The sequence below is a fragment of the Neoarius graeffei genome, chromosome 4 (assembly GCF_027579695.1).
Source record: "Neoarius graeffei isolate fNeoGra1 chromosome 4, fNeoGra1.pri, whole genome shotgun sequence".
In the NCBI taxonomy this organism is placed as follows: Eukaryota; Metazoa; Chordata; class Actinopteri; order Siluriformes; family Ariidae; genus Neoarius; species Neoarius graeffei.
The window spans coordinates 112,408,719-112,427,878 of NC_083572.1; positions in this window are offsets into that span (position 1 = coordinate 112,408,719).

The following is a 19,160-nucleotide window of genomic DNA, read 5'->3' on the forward strand; positions in this document are numbered from 1 at the left end:
CAACCTTCAGGGAATTATGGCAGCTTTGACATGCTTCGGAGCGACCATGGATGCTCATGGACGTACGCTCACCAGCCAACGTGAGGCCCTTGCTCGCCACGAGGAACTGCTTCAGCAAATTGGGAAAACCCTGGCACAGCTGACATCTCTGCCTGCATCTCCTGCTCCTGATCCAGTTCCTGCTCCTGATCCAGCTCCCACTCCTGCTCCAGTGCCTCCTGCCATGCTGCCTTCTTCACCTCGCGAACCCAGCCTTCCTGCACCACAGAGGTATGACGGCAAGCACAGTGAGTGCCGAGAGTTCCTTACCCAGTGTCAACTCACCTTTGAGCTTCAGCCTACCACCTACACTACGGATCGCCGCAAGATTGCCTTTGTGATCACCTTATTAGCTGGTAAGGCGCGAGCCTGGGCTACTGCTATCTGGCAAAGACAGGGACCTGAGTGCTTTGATTTCCAGCTGTTTTCTGAAGAGATGCTTCGGGTCTTCGATCAGGCAGACATCAGTACCGATGCAGCCCGAAAGCTCATGTCCATCCGGCAAGGAGGAAGTGTCGCAGATTACGCCATCTCGTTCCGAACACTCGCAGCAGTAAGTGGATGGAACGAGACTGCCCTGGTGTCAGCCTTCCACCATGGTCTGTCTGACCCCATCAAGGACGGTCTGGCCTCTATTGGATGCCCATGTGACCTCGAAACCCTCATCTCACATGCTATTCGTCTGGACAACAGGATGAGAGAACGCCACCAAGCCTTGAGCCCCCCCAGCCTCCCTACCTCTACCTGGAGACCATCTACCTCCTTCAGTGACTGTCCAGAACCCATGCAAGTGGGTCGTACTCGCCTCTCCGCATCTGAGAGGGAGCGCAGAAGGAGGGACAAGTGCTGCATCTACTGTGGCAAGCCTGGTCACTTCCGAGCATCATGTCCCGAACTCTTGGGAAAAGGACCGCCCCGTCCAGCCGAGGGAGGGTTGTGACGGGGCCTACCCTCTCTCCCGGACTCCCTGGTCAAGGAATCTACATCCCGGTCTCCATCTCCTGGGGTGAGTCTGTCCACTCTTGTCAAGCTTTGATAGACTCAGGGGCGGCTGGGAACTTTATGGATATTCACTTCGCCCAAAGCATCAATATACCTACTGCACCTCTTGAAGTCCCTCTGTCTGTGTCTGCCCTTGATGGCCAAGCGTTAGGTGATGGAAGAGTCACCCAAGTTACTTCTCCAGTCTTCCTCCAGTCTCAAGGTCACAAGGAAGAAATATCCCTGCACCTTATTCCTTCACCTGAGTTCCCAGTTATTCTAGGCCTTCCTTGGCTTACTCGCCACAACCCTCGCATAGACTGGGTAACAAGCCAGGTTGTGGAATGGGGCCCTGCATGCCATGCCTCTTGTCTGCTCTCTAGCTCTCCTGTGTCTCCTGCCGAGCCCCCTGATCTCACCGAGTTATCTCAAGTTCCCACAGAGTACTGGGATCTCAAGGAAGTATTCAGCAAGAGCAGGGCCGCCGTTCTTCCTCCGCACCGGGCCTACGACTGTGCCATCGACTTGCTCCCTGGGACTACCCCTCCTCGTGGCAGACTGTTTTCCCTCTCTCAGCCAGAATGCAAGGCTATGGAGGAATACCTCAAAGACGCCCTGGTCTCTGGGTTCATTCGACCCTCCACCTCACCTGCTGGTGCCGGCTTCTTCTTTGTCGGCAAGAAGGATGGGGGGCTTCGGCCATGTATTGACTACAGGGGCCTGAACAAGATCACTGTGCGCAACCGATATCCCCTTCCGCTGATGTCCACTGCTTTCGACCTGCTCCAAGGTGCCACCGTCTTCACCAAGTTGGACCTACGGAACGCATACCACCTCATCCGTATCCGACAGGGAGATGAGTGGAAGACTGCCTTTAACACCCCGTCTGGGCACTACGAATACCAGGTGATGCCCTTCGGACTCACCAACGCACCAGCTGTTTTTCAGGCCCTAATCAACGTCGTCTTAAGGGACATGATTAACCTGTACGTCTTTGTCTACCTCGATGACATCCTTATCTTTTCCAAGACCATGCAGGAGCACCGCCACCATGTCCGCCAGGTTCTCCAGAGGCTGCTACAGAACAATCTGTTCGCCAAGGCCCAGAAATGCGAATTTCATGTTCCCGAGGTCTCCTTTCTGGGATTTATTGTACGGACAGGCCAACTCCAAATGGACCCTGCCAAGACCCTGGCCGTCCGGGACTGGCCTACTCCCAAGTCCGTTGAGGAGGTTCAGCGGTTCTTAGGATTCGCTAACTTCTACCGCAAGTTCATCAGGAACTTCAGTTCTGTGGCAGCACCCATGTCAGACCTCACCAAAGGGACAGGTGGATCTTATGGCTGGTCTCCTCAGGCAGAAAAGGCGTTCAAAGACCTCAAGGCCCGCTTCTGCACGGCACCCATTCTGGTCCTCCCGGACACCTCCCAACCATTCATCGTGGAGGTGGACGCCTCGGACAGTGGTGTCGGCGCGGTACTCTCTCAACGTTCGGAAGGAAAGCTGCACCCCTGCGCTTACTTCTCCCACTGCCTGAGTCCTGTGGAGTCCCGGTACGATGTGGGGGATCGAGAACTGTTAGCGGTCAAACTGGCCCTTGAGGAGTGGAGGCACTGGCTGGAGGGAGCGCAACATCCATTCCTGGTTTGGACTGACCACAAGAACCTGGAGTACCTCCAGCAAGCCAAGAGACTGAACCCTCGACAGGCTAGGTGGGCCCTGTTTTTCAGTCGGTTTGACTTCACCCTCTCGTACCGTCCCGGCTCCAAGAACACCAAACCTGACGCACTGTCCAAGCTGTTCTCTGCCACTAACAGGGAGAATGAAGTCGGGCCTATTATCCCGGTGTCCCGGATTGTGGCCCCTGTCCGCTGGGGTATTGAGGAGGCTGTTCGACGAGCCCAACGCCAGGACCCCGGTCCTGGGACGGGGCCACCGGGTCTCTTGTACGTCCCACATCAAGCCCGGGCCAAGGTTCTCCAGTGGGGTCACTCTTCCCCTCTCACCGCCCACCCGGGAGCTCGGAGGACCCTGGACTTCCTGAAAAGACGCTTCTGGTGGCCTAACATGGAGCAGGAAGTAAGGTCATTTGTCCTGTCCTGTGAGGTTTGCACCAGAACCAAGAACCCACGACAGCGTCCCCAGGGTCTCCTGCATCCTCTGACCATTCCCCGGCGTCCCTGGTCCCACGTGGCAGTCGACTTCATCACGGGTCTCCCTGAGTCACAAGGTAACATGGTCATTTTGGTCATTGTTGACAGATTCTCCAAGGCCTGCCTCTTCATACCTCTGTGCAAACTCCCCTCTGCTCTTGAAACAGCGAAACTCATGTTTAATCATGTCTTCCGAGTCTTTGATCTTCCACAGGACATCGTCTCAGACCGAGGGCCCCAGTTCTCCTCCCGAGTGTGGCACGGGTTCTGCAAGGTCATCGGAGCCACTGCCAGCCTCTCCTCTGGGTTTCACCCACAGTCCAATGGTCAGACGGAGAGGCTCAACCAGGACCTGGAAACCACCCTGCGAGGCCTGGCTATGGATAACCCGACATCATGGAGCACCTGGCTGCCATGGGCAGAGTACGCCCACAACACCCTGCAGTCATCGGCCACCAAGCTGTCGCCATTCCAGTGCCAATTCGGGTTCCAGCCACCTCTGTTCCCGGACCAGGAGGAGGACGCGGGGGTGCCCTCGGTCAACCAATATGTGAGACGGTGTCGCAAGACCTGGAGCAAGGTCAGGAAGACCCTCATACAGACCTCCAGAACCAACCAGACTCAGGCCAACCGCCACAGAAGACCTGCACACACTTTCCGCCCTGAGCAGCGGGTTTGGCTGTCCACTAAGGACCTTCTGCTGTGGGTGGAGAACCGCAAGCTTGCTCCTCGCTACATTGGCCCCTTCAAGGTGGTGCGCAGGGTGAACCCTGTCTCCTACCGGCTCCAGTTGCCCCGGACTCTGAGGATCAACCCCACTTTCCATGTTTCCCTGTTGCGGCCTGTACTGACGTCTACGTATGCCCCTGCCCCTAGGAACCCCCCACCCCCCCGCATCTTCCAGGGGCAGACTGTGTTCACTGTGCATCGCCTGCTTGACTCCCGCCGGGTCCGCGGCGGGTTGCAATATCTGGTGGACTGGGAGGGCTATGGTCCTGAGGAGCGCTGCTGGGTTCCTGCTCGGGATGTCCTAGATAAAGAACTGTGTCGGGACTTCCATTCGGCCCATCCGGATCGCCCTGGGAACATCAGGAGACGCTCCTAGAGGGGGGGGGTCCTGTTAGGACTTGGACTGTTTTGGCCTCTAGAGGCCGCTGTTATTTCCTTTTCGTGTCTTGTTTATTTTGGCCTCTAGAGGCCGCCACTGTTCCTGTGTTTTGTGTTTTTGTTAATTGCCTGTTAGTCCTGATTATCTTCACCTGTGTCCTTAATTAGTTTGTGTATTTATACCCCTGAGTTCAGTCCTCTTGTCACGGAGTCTTTGTGCTGTTATGTTTATCTCCAGTTTCCTTTGTACTGTGTTTTGTGGATCTTCTGAGCTTTTGCATTTTTGCCTTTTTCTTTTTGAATTATACTCTTTGTTTTTGTTTTTTTTTTGTTTTGCCCTGGATTGTATATAGTGTACATAGTATAAATAAACCTTTTGTTACTTTTTCTACTTCCGCCTCACGTCTCTGCATTTGAGTCATTCCCCTGGTGGCCTAGTAGGGGTTTGCTGGATCATCACACCAACGAACCAGGTTCGAATCCCAGCAAAACACTAACACATATGGGATAAGGTTCTTATGCTGGAATGCAGTGTTTTCCTTTCTCCAAACATAATGCTTCTCATTTAAACAGAAAAGTTCTATTTTGGTCTCATCCATTCACAAAACATTTCTCCAATAGCCTTCTGGCTTGTCCACGTGATCTTTAGCAAACTGCAGATGAGCAGCAATGTTCTTTTTGGAGAGCAGTGGCTTTCTCCTTGCAACCTTGCCATACAAACCATTGTTATTCAGTGTTCTCCTGATGGTGGACTCATGAACATTAGCCAATGTGAGAGAGGCCTTCAGTTGCTTAGAAGTTACCCTGGGGTCCTTTGTGACCTTGCCGACTATTGCCTTGCTCTTGGAATGATCTTTGTTGGTCGACCAGTCCTGGGGAGGGTAACAATGGTCTTGAATTTCCTCCATTTGTACACAATCTGTCTGACTGTGGATTAGTGGAGTCCAAACTCTTTAGAAAAAGAAAAAAGAAAGAAAGCACAACTTTATTCATCACACACTTGTGAAATTTTCCTCTCTGCATTTAACCCATCTGAAGCAGTGAACACACACATGCGCACACACGTGAGCAATGAGCACACACACATACCCAGAGCAGTGGGCAGTCACGCTAACAGCGCCCGGGGAGCAGTTGGGAGTTAGATGCCTTGCTCAAGGGCGCCTCAGCCCAAGGCCGATGGTTTTGTAACTTTTTCCAGCCTGAAGAGCATCAACAACACTTTTTCTGAGGTCCTCAGAAATCTGCTTTGTTTGTGCCATGATATCCTGCCACAAACATGTGTTGTGAAGATCAGACTTTGATAGATCCCTGTTCTTTAAATAAAACAGGGTGCCCACTCACACCTGATTGTCATCCCATCGATTGAAAACACCTGACTCTAATTTCACCTTCAAATGAACTGCTAATCCTAGAGGTTCATATACTTTTGCCACTCACAGATATGTAATATTGGATCATTTTCCTCAATAAATAAATGACCAAGTATAATATTTTTGTCTCATTTGTTTAACTGGGTTCTCTTTATCTACTTTTAGGACTTGTGTGAAAATCTGATGTTGTTTTAGGTCATATTTATGCAGAAATATAGAAAATTCTAAAGGGTTCACAAACTTTTAAGCAGCACTATATATGTTACAGTATATACAGTGATGGACAGTGGAGAGTCACAATATACAGATGTTTGTAAATTTTTAATTCCATATTTACAGAGGGGAAGTGGACAGGATTACAGGTTTGTGGTTTCGCAAAGAAAGGAAAGTAAAGGAAGCAGAGATGGTGGTGGGATGAGTCTGTTAGTTCTGCTGTAGAGAAAGAGAGGCACTTGTAGAAAGCTTGGAAAGAGGGTGGCAGCAAGCATGATTACCTTGAAGCTAAACATAAAGCTAAAAGAGCTGTCTTTGCTGCTAAGAAGAGGGCAGAAGATAGCAGATTCATGGATGTTGAGAATGGAAAGAAAAACATTTTCCTTTCCATATTGAAGAAAGAAAACAAGGACATTGGGGGTGATGGATGCATGAAGGATGGCCAGGCAATCTCTCTTGTAGTGATGATGCCAAGAAAAAGGCATGGAAAGATCATCATGAGCTCCTACTTAATTTCACATTTCCCTGGTCTGAAGCAGACTTGCCAGTTGCTGAACCTCTTGCTGTCCCCCTGTATTGATAACAACTGAGATGGTCGCAGAAGCAATGTGCAAGATGAAGCAGTGCAAAGCCCCTGGACCCTCTGGCATCATGACAGAAATTATAAAGACCTCTGCTGAGGTAAACTATCCTCGTCTGTGCAATCTCACAAATGCCATCATAGCTGAGAAGAAAAGTCAAGTGTCAAGTCAAGTCAAGTCAAATCAAGTGCTTTTATTTGTCACATACATTTTACATGTAGTGAAATGTTAAAGGGGTCATCAGCTCAGCATATAAATAAATAAATAAGAATAAAAACAACATATGCAAATAAGTAACCGCACTAGAAAAGTAAAAGATGACTCCTGAAGCATGACATGTAAAAAATAAGTCTAAAATACTAATGAGTAAGTTAAAATAGCCTGGGGATAACAACAAGATAAAAATGAAATGTGCACAGTTAGAGGAAAATGAGTCCTCTAACACTGATATAAAAACTGTACTAAAAGGGATTATTTAAAATGTACTGAGTTTAGCAGTCTAACTGCCTGTGGATAAAAAACTCTTCCTCAGTCTCTCTGTTCATGCATGGAGACTTCGTAGTCGTCTGCCCGAATTCAGCAGGGTAAAGAGGTTAGAGTTTGGGTGTGAGGCATCCTGCATGATTTTCCTGGCCCTAGCTCCCACCCTCTTTGTGTATATGTCCATCAGACTCGGAAGGGGGGCTCTGATTGTCCGTTCCGCAGAGCGCACCACTCTCTGCAGTGCTTTCTGGTCACATGCTGTACAGTTCCCAAACCAGGCCATAATACAGCCTGTTAGGACACTCTCCACCGCTGAGGAGTAAAATGTGGTCAAGATGGAAGGGGAGACCTTAAACTTCCTCAGTCAACGGAGAAAGTACAGCCGCTGCCTGGATTTCGCTGTGAGGTGTTGTGTTTGTAGTGACCAGGAGAGGTTCTCAGTCAGATGTACCCCCAGGTACTTGAAGCTGGGGACCCTCTCCACAGGCTCCCTGCTAATGGTGAGTGGTGTATATGTCCTGCTCTGCACCTTCCTGAAGTCCACCACCATTTCCTTTGTCTTGTTGACATTCAGGGCCAAGTTGTTGGACTGGCACCACAGTGCTAGGTCAGCTACCTCCTTCAGGTAAGCCTGTTTGGTTTTTTGTGAGATGAGACCCAGCACCATGGTGTCGTCAGCAAATTTGATGATGGAAGTGGAACTGCTGGTGGTTGTGCAGTCGTGTGTGTAGATGTTATAGAGCAATGGACTTAAAACACAACCCTGGGGCGAGCCAATGTTGAGGGTCAACTTCCCTGAAGTGACACCCCCCCCATTCTGACTACTTGGGGGCGATCCGTGAGGAAGCTGAGCACCCAATTGCACAACTGGGTGTTAAATCCCAGCACCCTCATCTTATCAGCCAGGCAAAGGGGGATTATGGTGTTAAATGCTGAACTATAATCTATGAACAGCATTCTCACATAATTTCCCCTCCCCTCATCCAGATGGACCAATGTAGTGTGCAGTAGGCTTCAGATGGCATCGTCCCTACTTCTGTTTGCTCTGTAGGCAAATTGGTGAGGATCGAAAGAACTGGGCAGGGTGTGGCATATGTGTTTTTTCACAAGCCTCTCAAAGCACTTCATTACTGCTGATGTAAGGGCCACTGGGCGGTAGTCATTCAGGCCTGCTGGCTTGCTGTTCTTAGGCACAGGAACAATGATTGATTTTTTAAAGCAAGATGGAACCACGGCTTCAGCCAGTGACATATTGAAGATCTCAGCATAAACAGGGGCTAGCTGATCAGCGCAGGATCTCAGAATCCTGCCAGGGATCTGATCGGGGCCTGTTGCTTTCCTCCCATTTACGCCTCTGAACACTCCCCTCACATCACTCTCACTGATAATGAAAGGAGGCATCCCGTTACCACTAGACTTTTCAGTCACAGCTACCATGGGGTTAGCAAGGTCAAAGCAAGCATAGAATGTATTTAGCTCATCAGCAAGTGAGGGGTCAGAGCTATGCATGGAGCTGGGCTTGTTTTTAAAATCTGTCATGACCCGAAGGCCCTTCCACACACTGGCAGGATCACCAGCCTGGAAGTCAGCTTCCACTCTGTCCTTGTCGTGGAGCTTTGCAGCCCTCACAGTCCTCCTTAGGCCATAAACTGCTTCTTTATAGCCTGTCATGTCCCCTGAAAGAATGCCAGCCTTGTATGAAGCAGTTCGAGCTGAAAGTGCTTTCCTCACAGTTTTATCTACCCAGGGTTTCTGATTTGGGTAAACTTTTATTTTGACAGTTTGTATGATGTCATTGATAAGGAAGTAAATGTAGCTCCCAACCGCGTCCGCATATTCACTGATGTCATTTGAAGATACCCAGAAAATCTCCCAATCCGTGTTCTCTAGCGCGTCTTGAAGCAACATTTCTGATTGGTCAGTCCAACGTTGTACTGCTTTCGTCACTGGCGCTTCCTGTAAGATCTTGTGTTTATATTTTGGTACTAGGAAAACCGCAACATGGTCGGACTTGTCAAAAGCGGGCGTTGGAAGGGCTTTATAACAGTCTAAAAACGGAGTATAGCAGTGATCAAGGATATTATCACCCCTCATTGGAAAGTGGATGTGTTGCTTGAATTCTGGCAGACCGCGGGAAAGTTTAGCCTTATTGAAGTCACCAAGGATGATGAAGGCAGCCCCAGGGTGACGATGCTGTTGTTTATTTATAACCTCCTGTAGCTCAGATATGGCGATATCAGTGCTTGCACTTGGGGGGATATAAACTGCAGTCATAATAACTGCTGTGAAATCACAGGGCAGGAAGTGTGGTCTGCATAAGATAGACAAGTGTTCCTGATTAGGAGTACAGGCATTGGAGAGAACAGTGATGTTCCTCGGCTCACACCACCTGTTATTGGTCATAAAACAAACTCCCCCGCCCTTGGATTTCCCGGACTCCTCGGTTCTGTCCATGCGAAGGATGGAAAAGTGGTCGGCAGGCATGATTGAGTGATCCAGTATTGAAGATGACAGCCAGGATTCAGTAAAACACAGAACATTGCAGTCCCTGATGTCCCGCTGGAAGGCGATCCTTGCTCTCAAGTTGTCCAGCTTGTTCACTAACGACTGGACATTAGCTAGCAGGATACTGGGCAGAGGTGGACGGTATGCCTTACTTCTCAGTCGATTTCGGATGCCTGCTCGTCTGCCCGTGTTTCATGGTCCGACGCTTGGGCCTACTTGCGTCTTGAGTCCCATCACTGTGCCGGAGTATCTCAGGTGGAAACGCCGTGTTGTTGTCAAAGGGCATGTCACCAGGTAAGCACTGGTTTCTAATTTCTAGAAGTGTCCCGCGATCGTATGTAATCATACTTAAAACTGGTCAGTGAAAACTTAAAAAGGGTAAAAACAAAAAAGATAAGGTTAGATAAAGTTAAAATCTACAGAGCGACCCCGATGGCGTCTGGACGCAGCCGCGCCATCTAGTGTTTCTACTAGAAAATGCAAGTGTATTGGAATAAGAGCTATACCATCAACCTCTTCAAGGGTAAGGGTGATGCTATGGATAGAGGCAACTATATGGGTCTGAAACTAACTGAACATGGCCTGAAGATCATTGAAATAGTTGTGGAAAAGATAGTTCATGATTTGGTGAATATAAGTGAAATGCAGTTTGGTTTTGTGCCTGGTAGGGGTATGAATGATGCACTATTTATTGCACAACAGCTGCAAGAGAATCACCTTTCCTAGGAGAAGAACCTATATCTTGCCCTTGTTGATCTAGAGAAGGCCTTCAACTGTGTTCTGAGGAAAGTCCTATGGTGGGCCATGAGATGTTTGGGCCTACCTGAATGGATAGTTTGCACTGTCTAGACAATGTATGCTAATGTGATTAGCAAAGTTCAGATCAACAACTCTTTCAGTGACAGCTTCAGTAGGGGTCCATCAGGGTTCAGTGTTGAGCCCCTTCCTGTTTATCATTGTTCTGGAGGCCCTATCATGAGAATTTTGCACTAACTGCCTCTGGGAGCTGTTGTATACAGCTGTTGGTTATATCATCAAATGGATGTCTGGAGAAACTGCACATTTGGAAAACTGCTTTGAAGTCTTGGGCCTTCATATAAACATGGACTAAAACCAAGATCATAATATCAGGTCCCAACTTAAACTTGCTGAAGAATTTGGGCATACATCCTTGTAGTATTTGTAGGAAAGGGGCTGGCTTCTGCAATGTCTGTGCCCATTGGATCCATAAGAGGTGCAGTAACATCCATGGTAGGCTGACTCCTGATCCTTCCTACAGATGTACTGTAGCAGATGTCTTGGCATAGCCTGCCCCATTGATGGTAGGCCCTGTGACCATGTGATGGTCGGCGAGCATAGACTGGGTATGCTGGACAACTTTTGTTACAGAGGGGACACTCTATGTGCAGGTGGTGGCTGCAAAGCTGCTACTATTACTAGAGTGAGAGCTGCCTGGGGCTTTTGGTTCAGGGAGCTCTTGTCAATGTTGTCCTGCAATATTGTCACCCTTTAACCCGTGGGCAGGCATATAACAGCTGTATCGGGGCGCTATGCTCTATGTCAGTGAGTGTTGGCCACTGAAGAAAGCCAAAATGGCATGGCTGGTGAGGAATGAACAGGCAATGCTGAGGTGGAATGTGTGGTGTGAAGCTTGAGGATGATGTCAAGTCCTGTGACCTGCCTGCAAGGCTGAAGATTGATGATCTTGAAACTGCTCTAAGATGTAGGCATCTTCATTGGTTTGACCATGTCCAGAGAAGCAATGCCTGAATAAATGAGACCTCAGTTTCCCAGGTAGACAGGTGCAAGAAATGGGGTAGGCCCTGTAAAACATGGGAAGAGGTGCTATCTGAAGACTTGAGATTGAGTAGCCTCACTGTTGCAGATGCCCATGATCGAATAAAGTGGAGGAGGAAAACATGTTCATACCATGCACCATCAAACCCGCTCACCAGCAGTGGAAACTGATGTTAAATGGATAGAGATAGAGAGAGAGAGATTTCATCTCAGCAAGTTTTTCCTTGCCAACATTGCCTCAGGCTTGCTCATTAGGGATACAGTTTTAAATTCATATGTCTCGTCTCATCTCGTCTTCTTCCGCTTATCCGGGACCGGGTCGCGGAGGCAGCAGTCTAAGCATGGAAGCCCAAACTTCCCTTTCCCCAGACACCTCGGCCAGCTCCTCGGGAAGAACACCGAGGCGTTCCCAGGCCAGCTGAGAGACATAGTCCCTCCAGTGTGTCCTGGGTCTTCCCCGGGGCCTCCTCCCGGGGGGACATGCCTGGAACACCTCCCCAGGGAGGCGTCCAGGAGGCATCCGAAAAAGATGCCCGAGCCACCTCAGCTGATTCCTCTCGATGTGGAGGAGCAGCGGCTCTACTCCGAGCTCCTCCCGAGTGACTGTGCTTCTCACCCTATCTCTAAGGGAGCGCCCAGCCACCCTGCGAAAGAAACTCATTTCGGCCACTTGTATCCGTGATCTTGTTCTTTCTGTCATTACCCAAAGCTCATGACCATAAGTGAGAGTCGGAACGTAGATCGACCGGTAAATTGAGAGCTTCGCCTTTTGGCTCAGCTCCTTCTTCACCACGATGGACCAGTAAAGCGACTGCATCACTGCGGAGGCTGCACCGATCCGCCTGTCGATCTCACGCTCCATCCTTCCCTCACTCGTGAACAAGATCCCGAGATACTTAAACTCCTCCACTTGAGGCAGGACTTCTCCACCAACCTGGAGAGGGCAAGCCACCCTTTTCCGGTCGAGAACCATGGCCTCGGACTTGGAGGTGCTGATTCTCATCCCAACCGCTTCACACTCGACTGCAAACCGCGCCAGTGCATGCTGAAGGTCCTGGTTTGAAGAAGCCAACAGGACAACATCATCCGCAAAAAGCAGAGATGAAATCCTGTGGTTCCCAAACAGGATTCCTTCCGGCCCCTGGCTGCACCTAGAAATTCTGTCCATAAAAATTATGAACAGAACCGGTGACAAAGGGCAGCCCTGCCGGAGTCCAACATGCACTGGGAACAGGCCTGACTTACTGCCGGCAATGCGAACCAGACTCCTGCTCCGTTCGTACAGGGACCGGACAGCCCTTAGCAAAGAGCCCCGAACCCCATACTCCCGAAGCACCCCCCACAGAATACCACGGGGGACACGGTTGAATGCCTTCTCCAGATCCACAAAGCACATGTGGACTGGTTGGGCAAACTCCCATGAACCTTCGAGCACCCTATGAAGGGTATAGAGCTGGTCCAGTGTTCCGCGACCAGGACGAAAACCGTATTGTTCCTCCTGGATCTGAGGTTCGACTATTGGTCGAATTCTCCTCTCCAGTACCCTGGAGTAAACTTTCCCTGGGAGGCTGAGAAGTGTGATTCCCCTATAATTGGAGCACACTCTCCGGTCCCCTTTCTTAAAAAGAGGGACCACCACCCCAGTCTGCCACTCCAGAGGCACTGTCCCCGACCGCCACGTGATGTTGCAGAGGCGTGTCAACCAAGACAGCCCCACAACATCCAGAGACTTGAGATACTCAGGGCGGATCTCATCCAACCCTGGTGCCTTGCCACCGAGGAGCTTGCAAACCACCTCAGTGACTTTGGCTTGGGTAATGGACGAGTCCACCTCTGAGTCATCAGCCTCAGTCTCCTCAATGGAAGACATGATGGTGGGATTGAGGAGATCCTCAAAGTATTCCTTCCACCGCCCGACAATGTCCCCAGTCGAGGTCAACAGCTCCCCACCCGCACTGTAAACAGTGTTGGCAGAGTACTGCTTCCCCCTCCTGAGGCGCCGGATGGTTTGCCAGAATTTCTTCGAGGCCGACTGATAGTCCTTCTCCATGGCCTCCCCGAACTCCTCCCAGTTCCGAGTTTTTGCCTCCGCAACTGCCCGAGCTGCAGCACGCCTGGCCTACCGATACCCGTCAGCTGCCTCAAGAGTCCCGGAGGTCAACATGGCCTGATAGGACTCCTTCTTCAGCTTGACGGCATCCCTTACTTCCGGTGTCCACCACCGGGTTCGGGGATTGCCGCCACGACAGGCACCGGAGACCTTGCGGCCACAGCTCTGAACAGCCACGTCCACAATGGAGGTAGAGAACATGGTCCACTCAGACTCAATGTCCCCCGCCTCCCTCGGAAGCTGGGAAAAACTCTCCCGGAGGTGGGAGTTAAAGACCTCCCCAACAGAGTGCTCGGCCAGACGTTCCCAGCAGACCCTCACCATACGTTTGGGCCTGCCAGGTCTGTCCAGCTTCCTCCTCCGCCAGCGTATCCAACTCTCCACCAGGTGGTGATCAGTTCATATGGTTAAAATTTATATTTTTTTGGAAAGCTGCTTTGCGACAATGTTTGTTAAAAGCAGTATGCAAGCAAACAAACAAATAAATAAATAAATACAAATTAGAAATGACAATTTGGTTGTGTCTTTTGTTAAAAAGTGTACCCTAAACTAGTGCTTGCTATGGCAGCACATATACTAAAATGTACCCTAAAGTAAATAAAAAGCAATCATATTGTTGTGTGCAATATGTTAACTCGAGATATTTCAATTGAATGTGTAGTGGGATTTAAAAATGTGCAGGGGCAAGAGAATCATAGTGTTTGCTATTAGGAGCTGAAGATAGGGACATAAGTTGAAAGGCTGATGTCAGAGGGTATTGATATTTAAATTTTTATGTCAGATATTTTATGTCAAACATCTCCATTAGGTGCACTTGCTGATAAGAGCAGATTTCAATGGACATGTTGGTGAGGGAAACAGAGGAGATGAGGACGTGATGGGCAGATATAGTGTAGGAGAGAGAAATGTGGAAGGGCAAATGGTGGTTGTTCTAGCACTACGGGGACTAAAGGCAGTGGGTAAGAATAGGGTTTAGTGATCTGATTTAGCCCACGATAATCAATGCAGGGCCTAAGTCCCCCATCCTTCAAGTTGATGAAGAAGAACCCTGCAGCTGCGGGAGATGTAGAAGGACGGATGAAACCCTGTTCTAAAGCCTCCTGAACATACTCCTCCATCGCTTTCTCCTCTGCTTGAGTGAGTGAATAAATCCTAGACTTGGGTAGAATAGCATCATCTATTAGCTCAATGGAACGGTCATATTCTCTGTACGGAGGAAGTTTGGTAGCACTTTTCTTGTTAAACACCTCTGTATTCAGGGGGAACGGAGACTACAACATTGGCATTGAGGCTTTCTATAGTCATTGACGATACCATAACTGTGGGAAGTGCTAGACAGTTGTTATAACAGTAACTGGACCAAGAGAGTATTTCTTTATCGGACCAAGATATGATGGGGTTCTGTTTTCTAAAGCAGCTAGAGATGAGATGAGATGAGATGAGATGAGATGAGATGAGATGAGATGAGACATTTCAGGCACATGAATGAATGTCTCAGTTGCTGTGTCTTTATTTCAGTTGTGGACTTATTTGGGATAAATTAAATTTTGCCTCAAGCAGATCCATTTCTAAAGCTTTTTACTGCAATAAAAGTATGACTGCCTTTGTGGATTAAGACTTTGTAAAAGGGCGAAAGGACATGTCTACCACAGGGCTATGCTCCCAGTCAGCCAACATTTGTGAACAGATATGAGGGGAGAGATCAAACAAAGAACAATTACAAACAACCCCATGAAAGGTACAAAAAAAAGACAGTGTACCCAACCTGGATTGTCCACAGGCAAGCATTTGGTGACTGGGTCACAAACACAACCAGGTGTCCCTCAGCTCACAGTGGTGACATGGAATCTTGATGCGAGATGAAGGGCATCAGCCATGCATTAGACTTAAGAAAACTAGATATTGTTAGAAATTTCAGTGCCATGATGTATATACAGTACCAGTGAAAAGTTTGGACACACCTTCTAATTTAGTTGTTTTCTTTATTTTTATTAATTAAGACACTTAAATGTATTAAAATAACTATGAATGTTGTTTCTCTTTATTTAGTTGTTCGGTTCTTGACTTAATATGAATTACTACAGTTGTAGAATTGGGCTATTTACTATAGTTTTATTATTTACTATTTGATCTCAAAACACATTAAGAAGGCAAGAAACTCGTCCACTAATTACCTTTTGACGAGGCACACCTGTTAATTGAAAAGCATTTGTGACGACCTCATGAAGCTGGCTAAGAAAATACCAATAGTGTGTACAGCGTCATCAAGGAAAACACTGGATACTTTGAAGAATTGAAAATATCAAACATGTTTTAAACACTTTTGTTTACTATATAATTCCATTTGTTGGAATTCTGTATGTATGGAATATAATGTTATTTCATAGTTTTGACGTCTTCAGTATTTCTCTACAATGTTAAAAATAGTCAAAACACACAAAACCCTATGAATGAGTAGGTGTGTCCAAACTTTTGTCTGGAAGTGTATGTTGGCATAAAATTAGAAATAAGTTGAATAAAATGGAAAATTTAAACATGGAGTGGGTATCAGAATCAGAATTACTTTATTAATCCCCGGAGGGAAATTCAAATTTGCTTCCAAGCTCCTGAATCAGAGAAGTAAAACATGTCTAAAAATAGAAAATAAAATCATCTGAAAAAAGAATAAAAATAAAATAAATTTAAATAAGTTCAATAACTTCAAGTAACAGCAAAATGAAGTGATTCTATATACAATGATTCCTATATACATATATTGCACCTGAGTTACGCATACCTGCCCTACATGTATGTAAAATCCAAAACTTTGTGATATGTCAGTATTAACTCTATAGGACAGAGGTGAAGTGTAAAGAACATTAAAGCCACATGGCCTTCCGATTTCATAAAATCAGTGAAATTTAGTTCCCTCTGAAATTTGGTCATTGGGATATATGCTTATTTCTGTAATATCTCACAAAAAAGGCCATTCTGTGGCTGGTAAGTTACAGTTGTGGTCAGAAGTTTACATACAGTGACATGAATTCCATCTTGGATATGAATGTTATGGCAATATTTGTGCTTTCAGTAATTTCTTTGAACTGTTCTTTTTCTGTGGCAGAATGTACAGCATACATCTTTAATAAAAAAAAACACTAGAATTTGGTGCACAAGTTTTAATTTTTTTTGCGTTTTCTGAAATCAACGCAAGGTCAAAATCATACATACAGGGTCAAAAATGTACATACAGCCCACCAAATATTTGGGTAAAATGTCTCTTCGCAAGATTCACCTTGACTAAGCCTTCTTGTTTACCATGAACAAGCTTCTGACAGAATTCTAGTTGGATATTTCATGACTCTTCATGGTGGAATTGGTAGAGTTTAATTATTTTTTTATTATTATTTTTTTTCTTGGTGTAACAGTGCCAAGAAAGGGCACACTACTTTAAGCAATTGTATGAACGACAGAGACGTGAGTTCCGTGTCAAAACATATACAATCTTATTTTTCTTTAATCAACACAATCTTAAAATACTGGCAATAAAATCTCACACACACACACACACCAGACAATGGCTTATGGGTGGTGCTGCCCCCTGATGGAGGTGTTCAACAGCAAACCCAATTGTGCTGAGGTAAAACAAAATTAACAAAAACACTACAAACCAAAATAAAACACAGCAAACAATTCACAGCAAACCAAAAGAAAACACACAAAAAGCAATTTAAAAATTACAGCACACCCGGTTTAGGCAGCGAAATAAGCAACTAATTGCAGGGCGGCAGTCACCATAAGCAAACAGGAGGAACAAGAGGGGAAGAGGACAAAATGGCAACTCTGACCTCTCACAGTTAGATATCACACGGGCCCAAATAGCTGGCACACACCACCAAAAAGGAAGCACACGCCGCCAAGGGAGAGACTTCGTTTACTGAACCGTCTCGTGATGTATGCTGAGCAAAGATCAGCGAGCGCATCGGAGGGAAAAAGATGGAGCACTACTGCTAAGCAGTTAGCGAACAAGCAGCCAAAGCGAGCAGCCAGTGGCAAAATGAATTCCCTCCAAGGCACAAGCAACAAGGATTGTAGAAGCCAGAGCCGCTAGCCTTGTATGTTCCTCTCAGCAAAAAAAAAAAACATTTGTACAGCCATCCGGCTTTATACAGGTGTGGCTAGCGGTCGCCCAATCGCGAGCCCAGATGAGGCACCGCTGAGGGACCGTCACCAAATTACTGTTTCATTCCAACCACGCACAAAAGAGGCGCGGATACAGTGACGATCACCAAATTAACAGCACTACTGCTACATTGGCATGGACTCGACTTATAAGCACGGTCCATATATTTTCAATCGGGTTGAAGTCAGGACTTGTTTTAAGCTTAATGTTAGCCTGCTTTATCCTCCACAACCAGCTCTGATGCGTGTTTGAGTTCATTGTCCTGTTGTAACTCCCAAGTCGTGTTCAAGTTTCTGATGGTTTAAGCTGAAGAATTCTAAGGTAGTCCTCCTTCTTCATTATTCCATCCACTTTGTGCAATGAACCAGTTCCACTGGCAGCAAAACTGCCCCAGAGCATGATGATCCTACCACCAGCTGGTACAGTGTCCCTCTGTACATGGTGGTCATTGTGGCCAAACAGCTCAATCTTTATCTCATATGACCATACAGCTTTCCTCCAGAAGGCTTTTTTTTTTGTCTGTGTGGTCAGCTTCAAACTTTAGTTAAGCTTGAAGGTGTCAATTTTGGAGCAGGGGGTTATTTCTTGGATAGCAGCCTCTTAGGCCATGGTGATCTGAACTGTAGACAGTGATTCATCAGCTTCCAGTTCATGGCAGGGCTGTGCTGTGGTGGTTCCCAGGTTGTTCCTGACCATCCAAACCAATTTCCTTTCAGCTGAGGGTGACAGTTTGGGTTTCCTTGAAGCACAGTGGCTTGGAAAAGTGACTACACCTCACAATAACTTGGATACAATTGTTTGAACTGATCTTAGAATTTGCAGTTGTTTAGAAATGGCTCCAAGACACTTTCCAGAGTTGTGTATATCTGCAATCCTCTTTCTCAGATCTGCACTGAGCTCCTTGGACTTTCCCATTTTACTGTGTGTTGGTCAATCCAGTGAGTGCTGTAAACAGACCCTTTTTATGAAGGCACAGAGAAGCTACCAGCTGTAGTCCATCATGATCACTAACAGGAAGTTAAAAGACCTGGCCTTGGCAAGATAAGAGACATTTTGGAAGTTTCAGGAGCTCTGAATTAATAATCTAAGTGAGCGGATGTAAATTTTTGATCTTGTATGTATAATTGTGACCGTATTAATTTCAGAAAACCCAAAGAAAATTAAAATTTGTGCACCAAATTCTAGAGTTTTTTTTTAAAGATGTATGCTGTATATTCTACCACAGAAAAAGAACAGTTCAAAGAAATGACTGAAAGGCCAAATATTGCCATAACATTCATATCCAAGATGACATTCATGTCACTGTATGTAAACTTCTGACCAGAACTGTACTTAATTTGAGGGGATTCCCTAGCAAATAAGGTGCATGAAATCATTCGCTTCATACAGTCAAGCAGACAGACTTCTGGTTTACATCCTTCTTCTTCTTTTGGGTTTTACGTCAGCTGGCATCCACAGGTTTACCTTTGACTGTGCACTGATAGTTGCATAATTTTATTGCTAAACTAACAGCTGATCACACCGAGGGGCTCGCTGACTGCCGATATTTATTAGCTTGGTCCTGCATTTATTTTCCTTCGCAACATAATGTATTTTCTCCCTTTCCATTGCTGTAATAAGTCTTTCATGTTTGATTCACACACTCACGTCCTCCATTTTTCT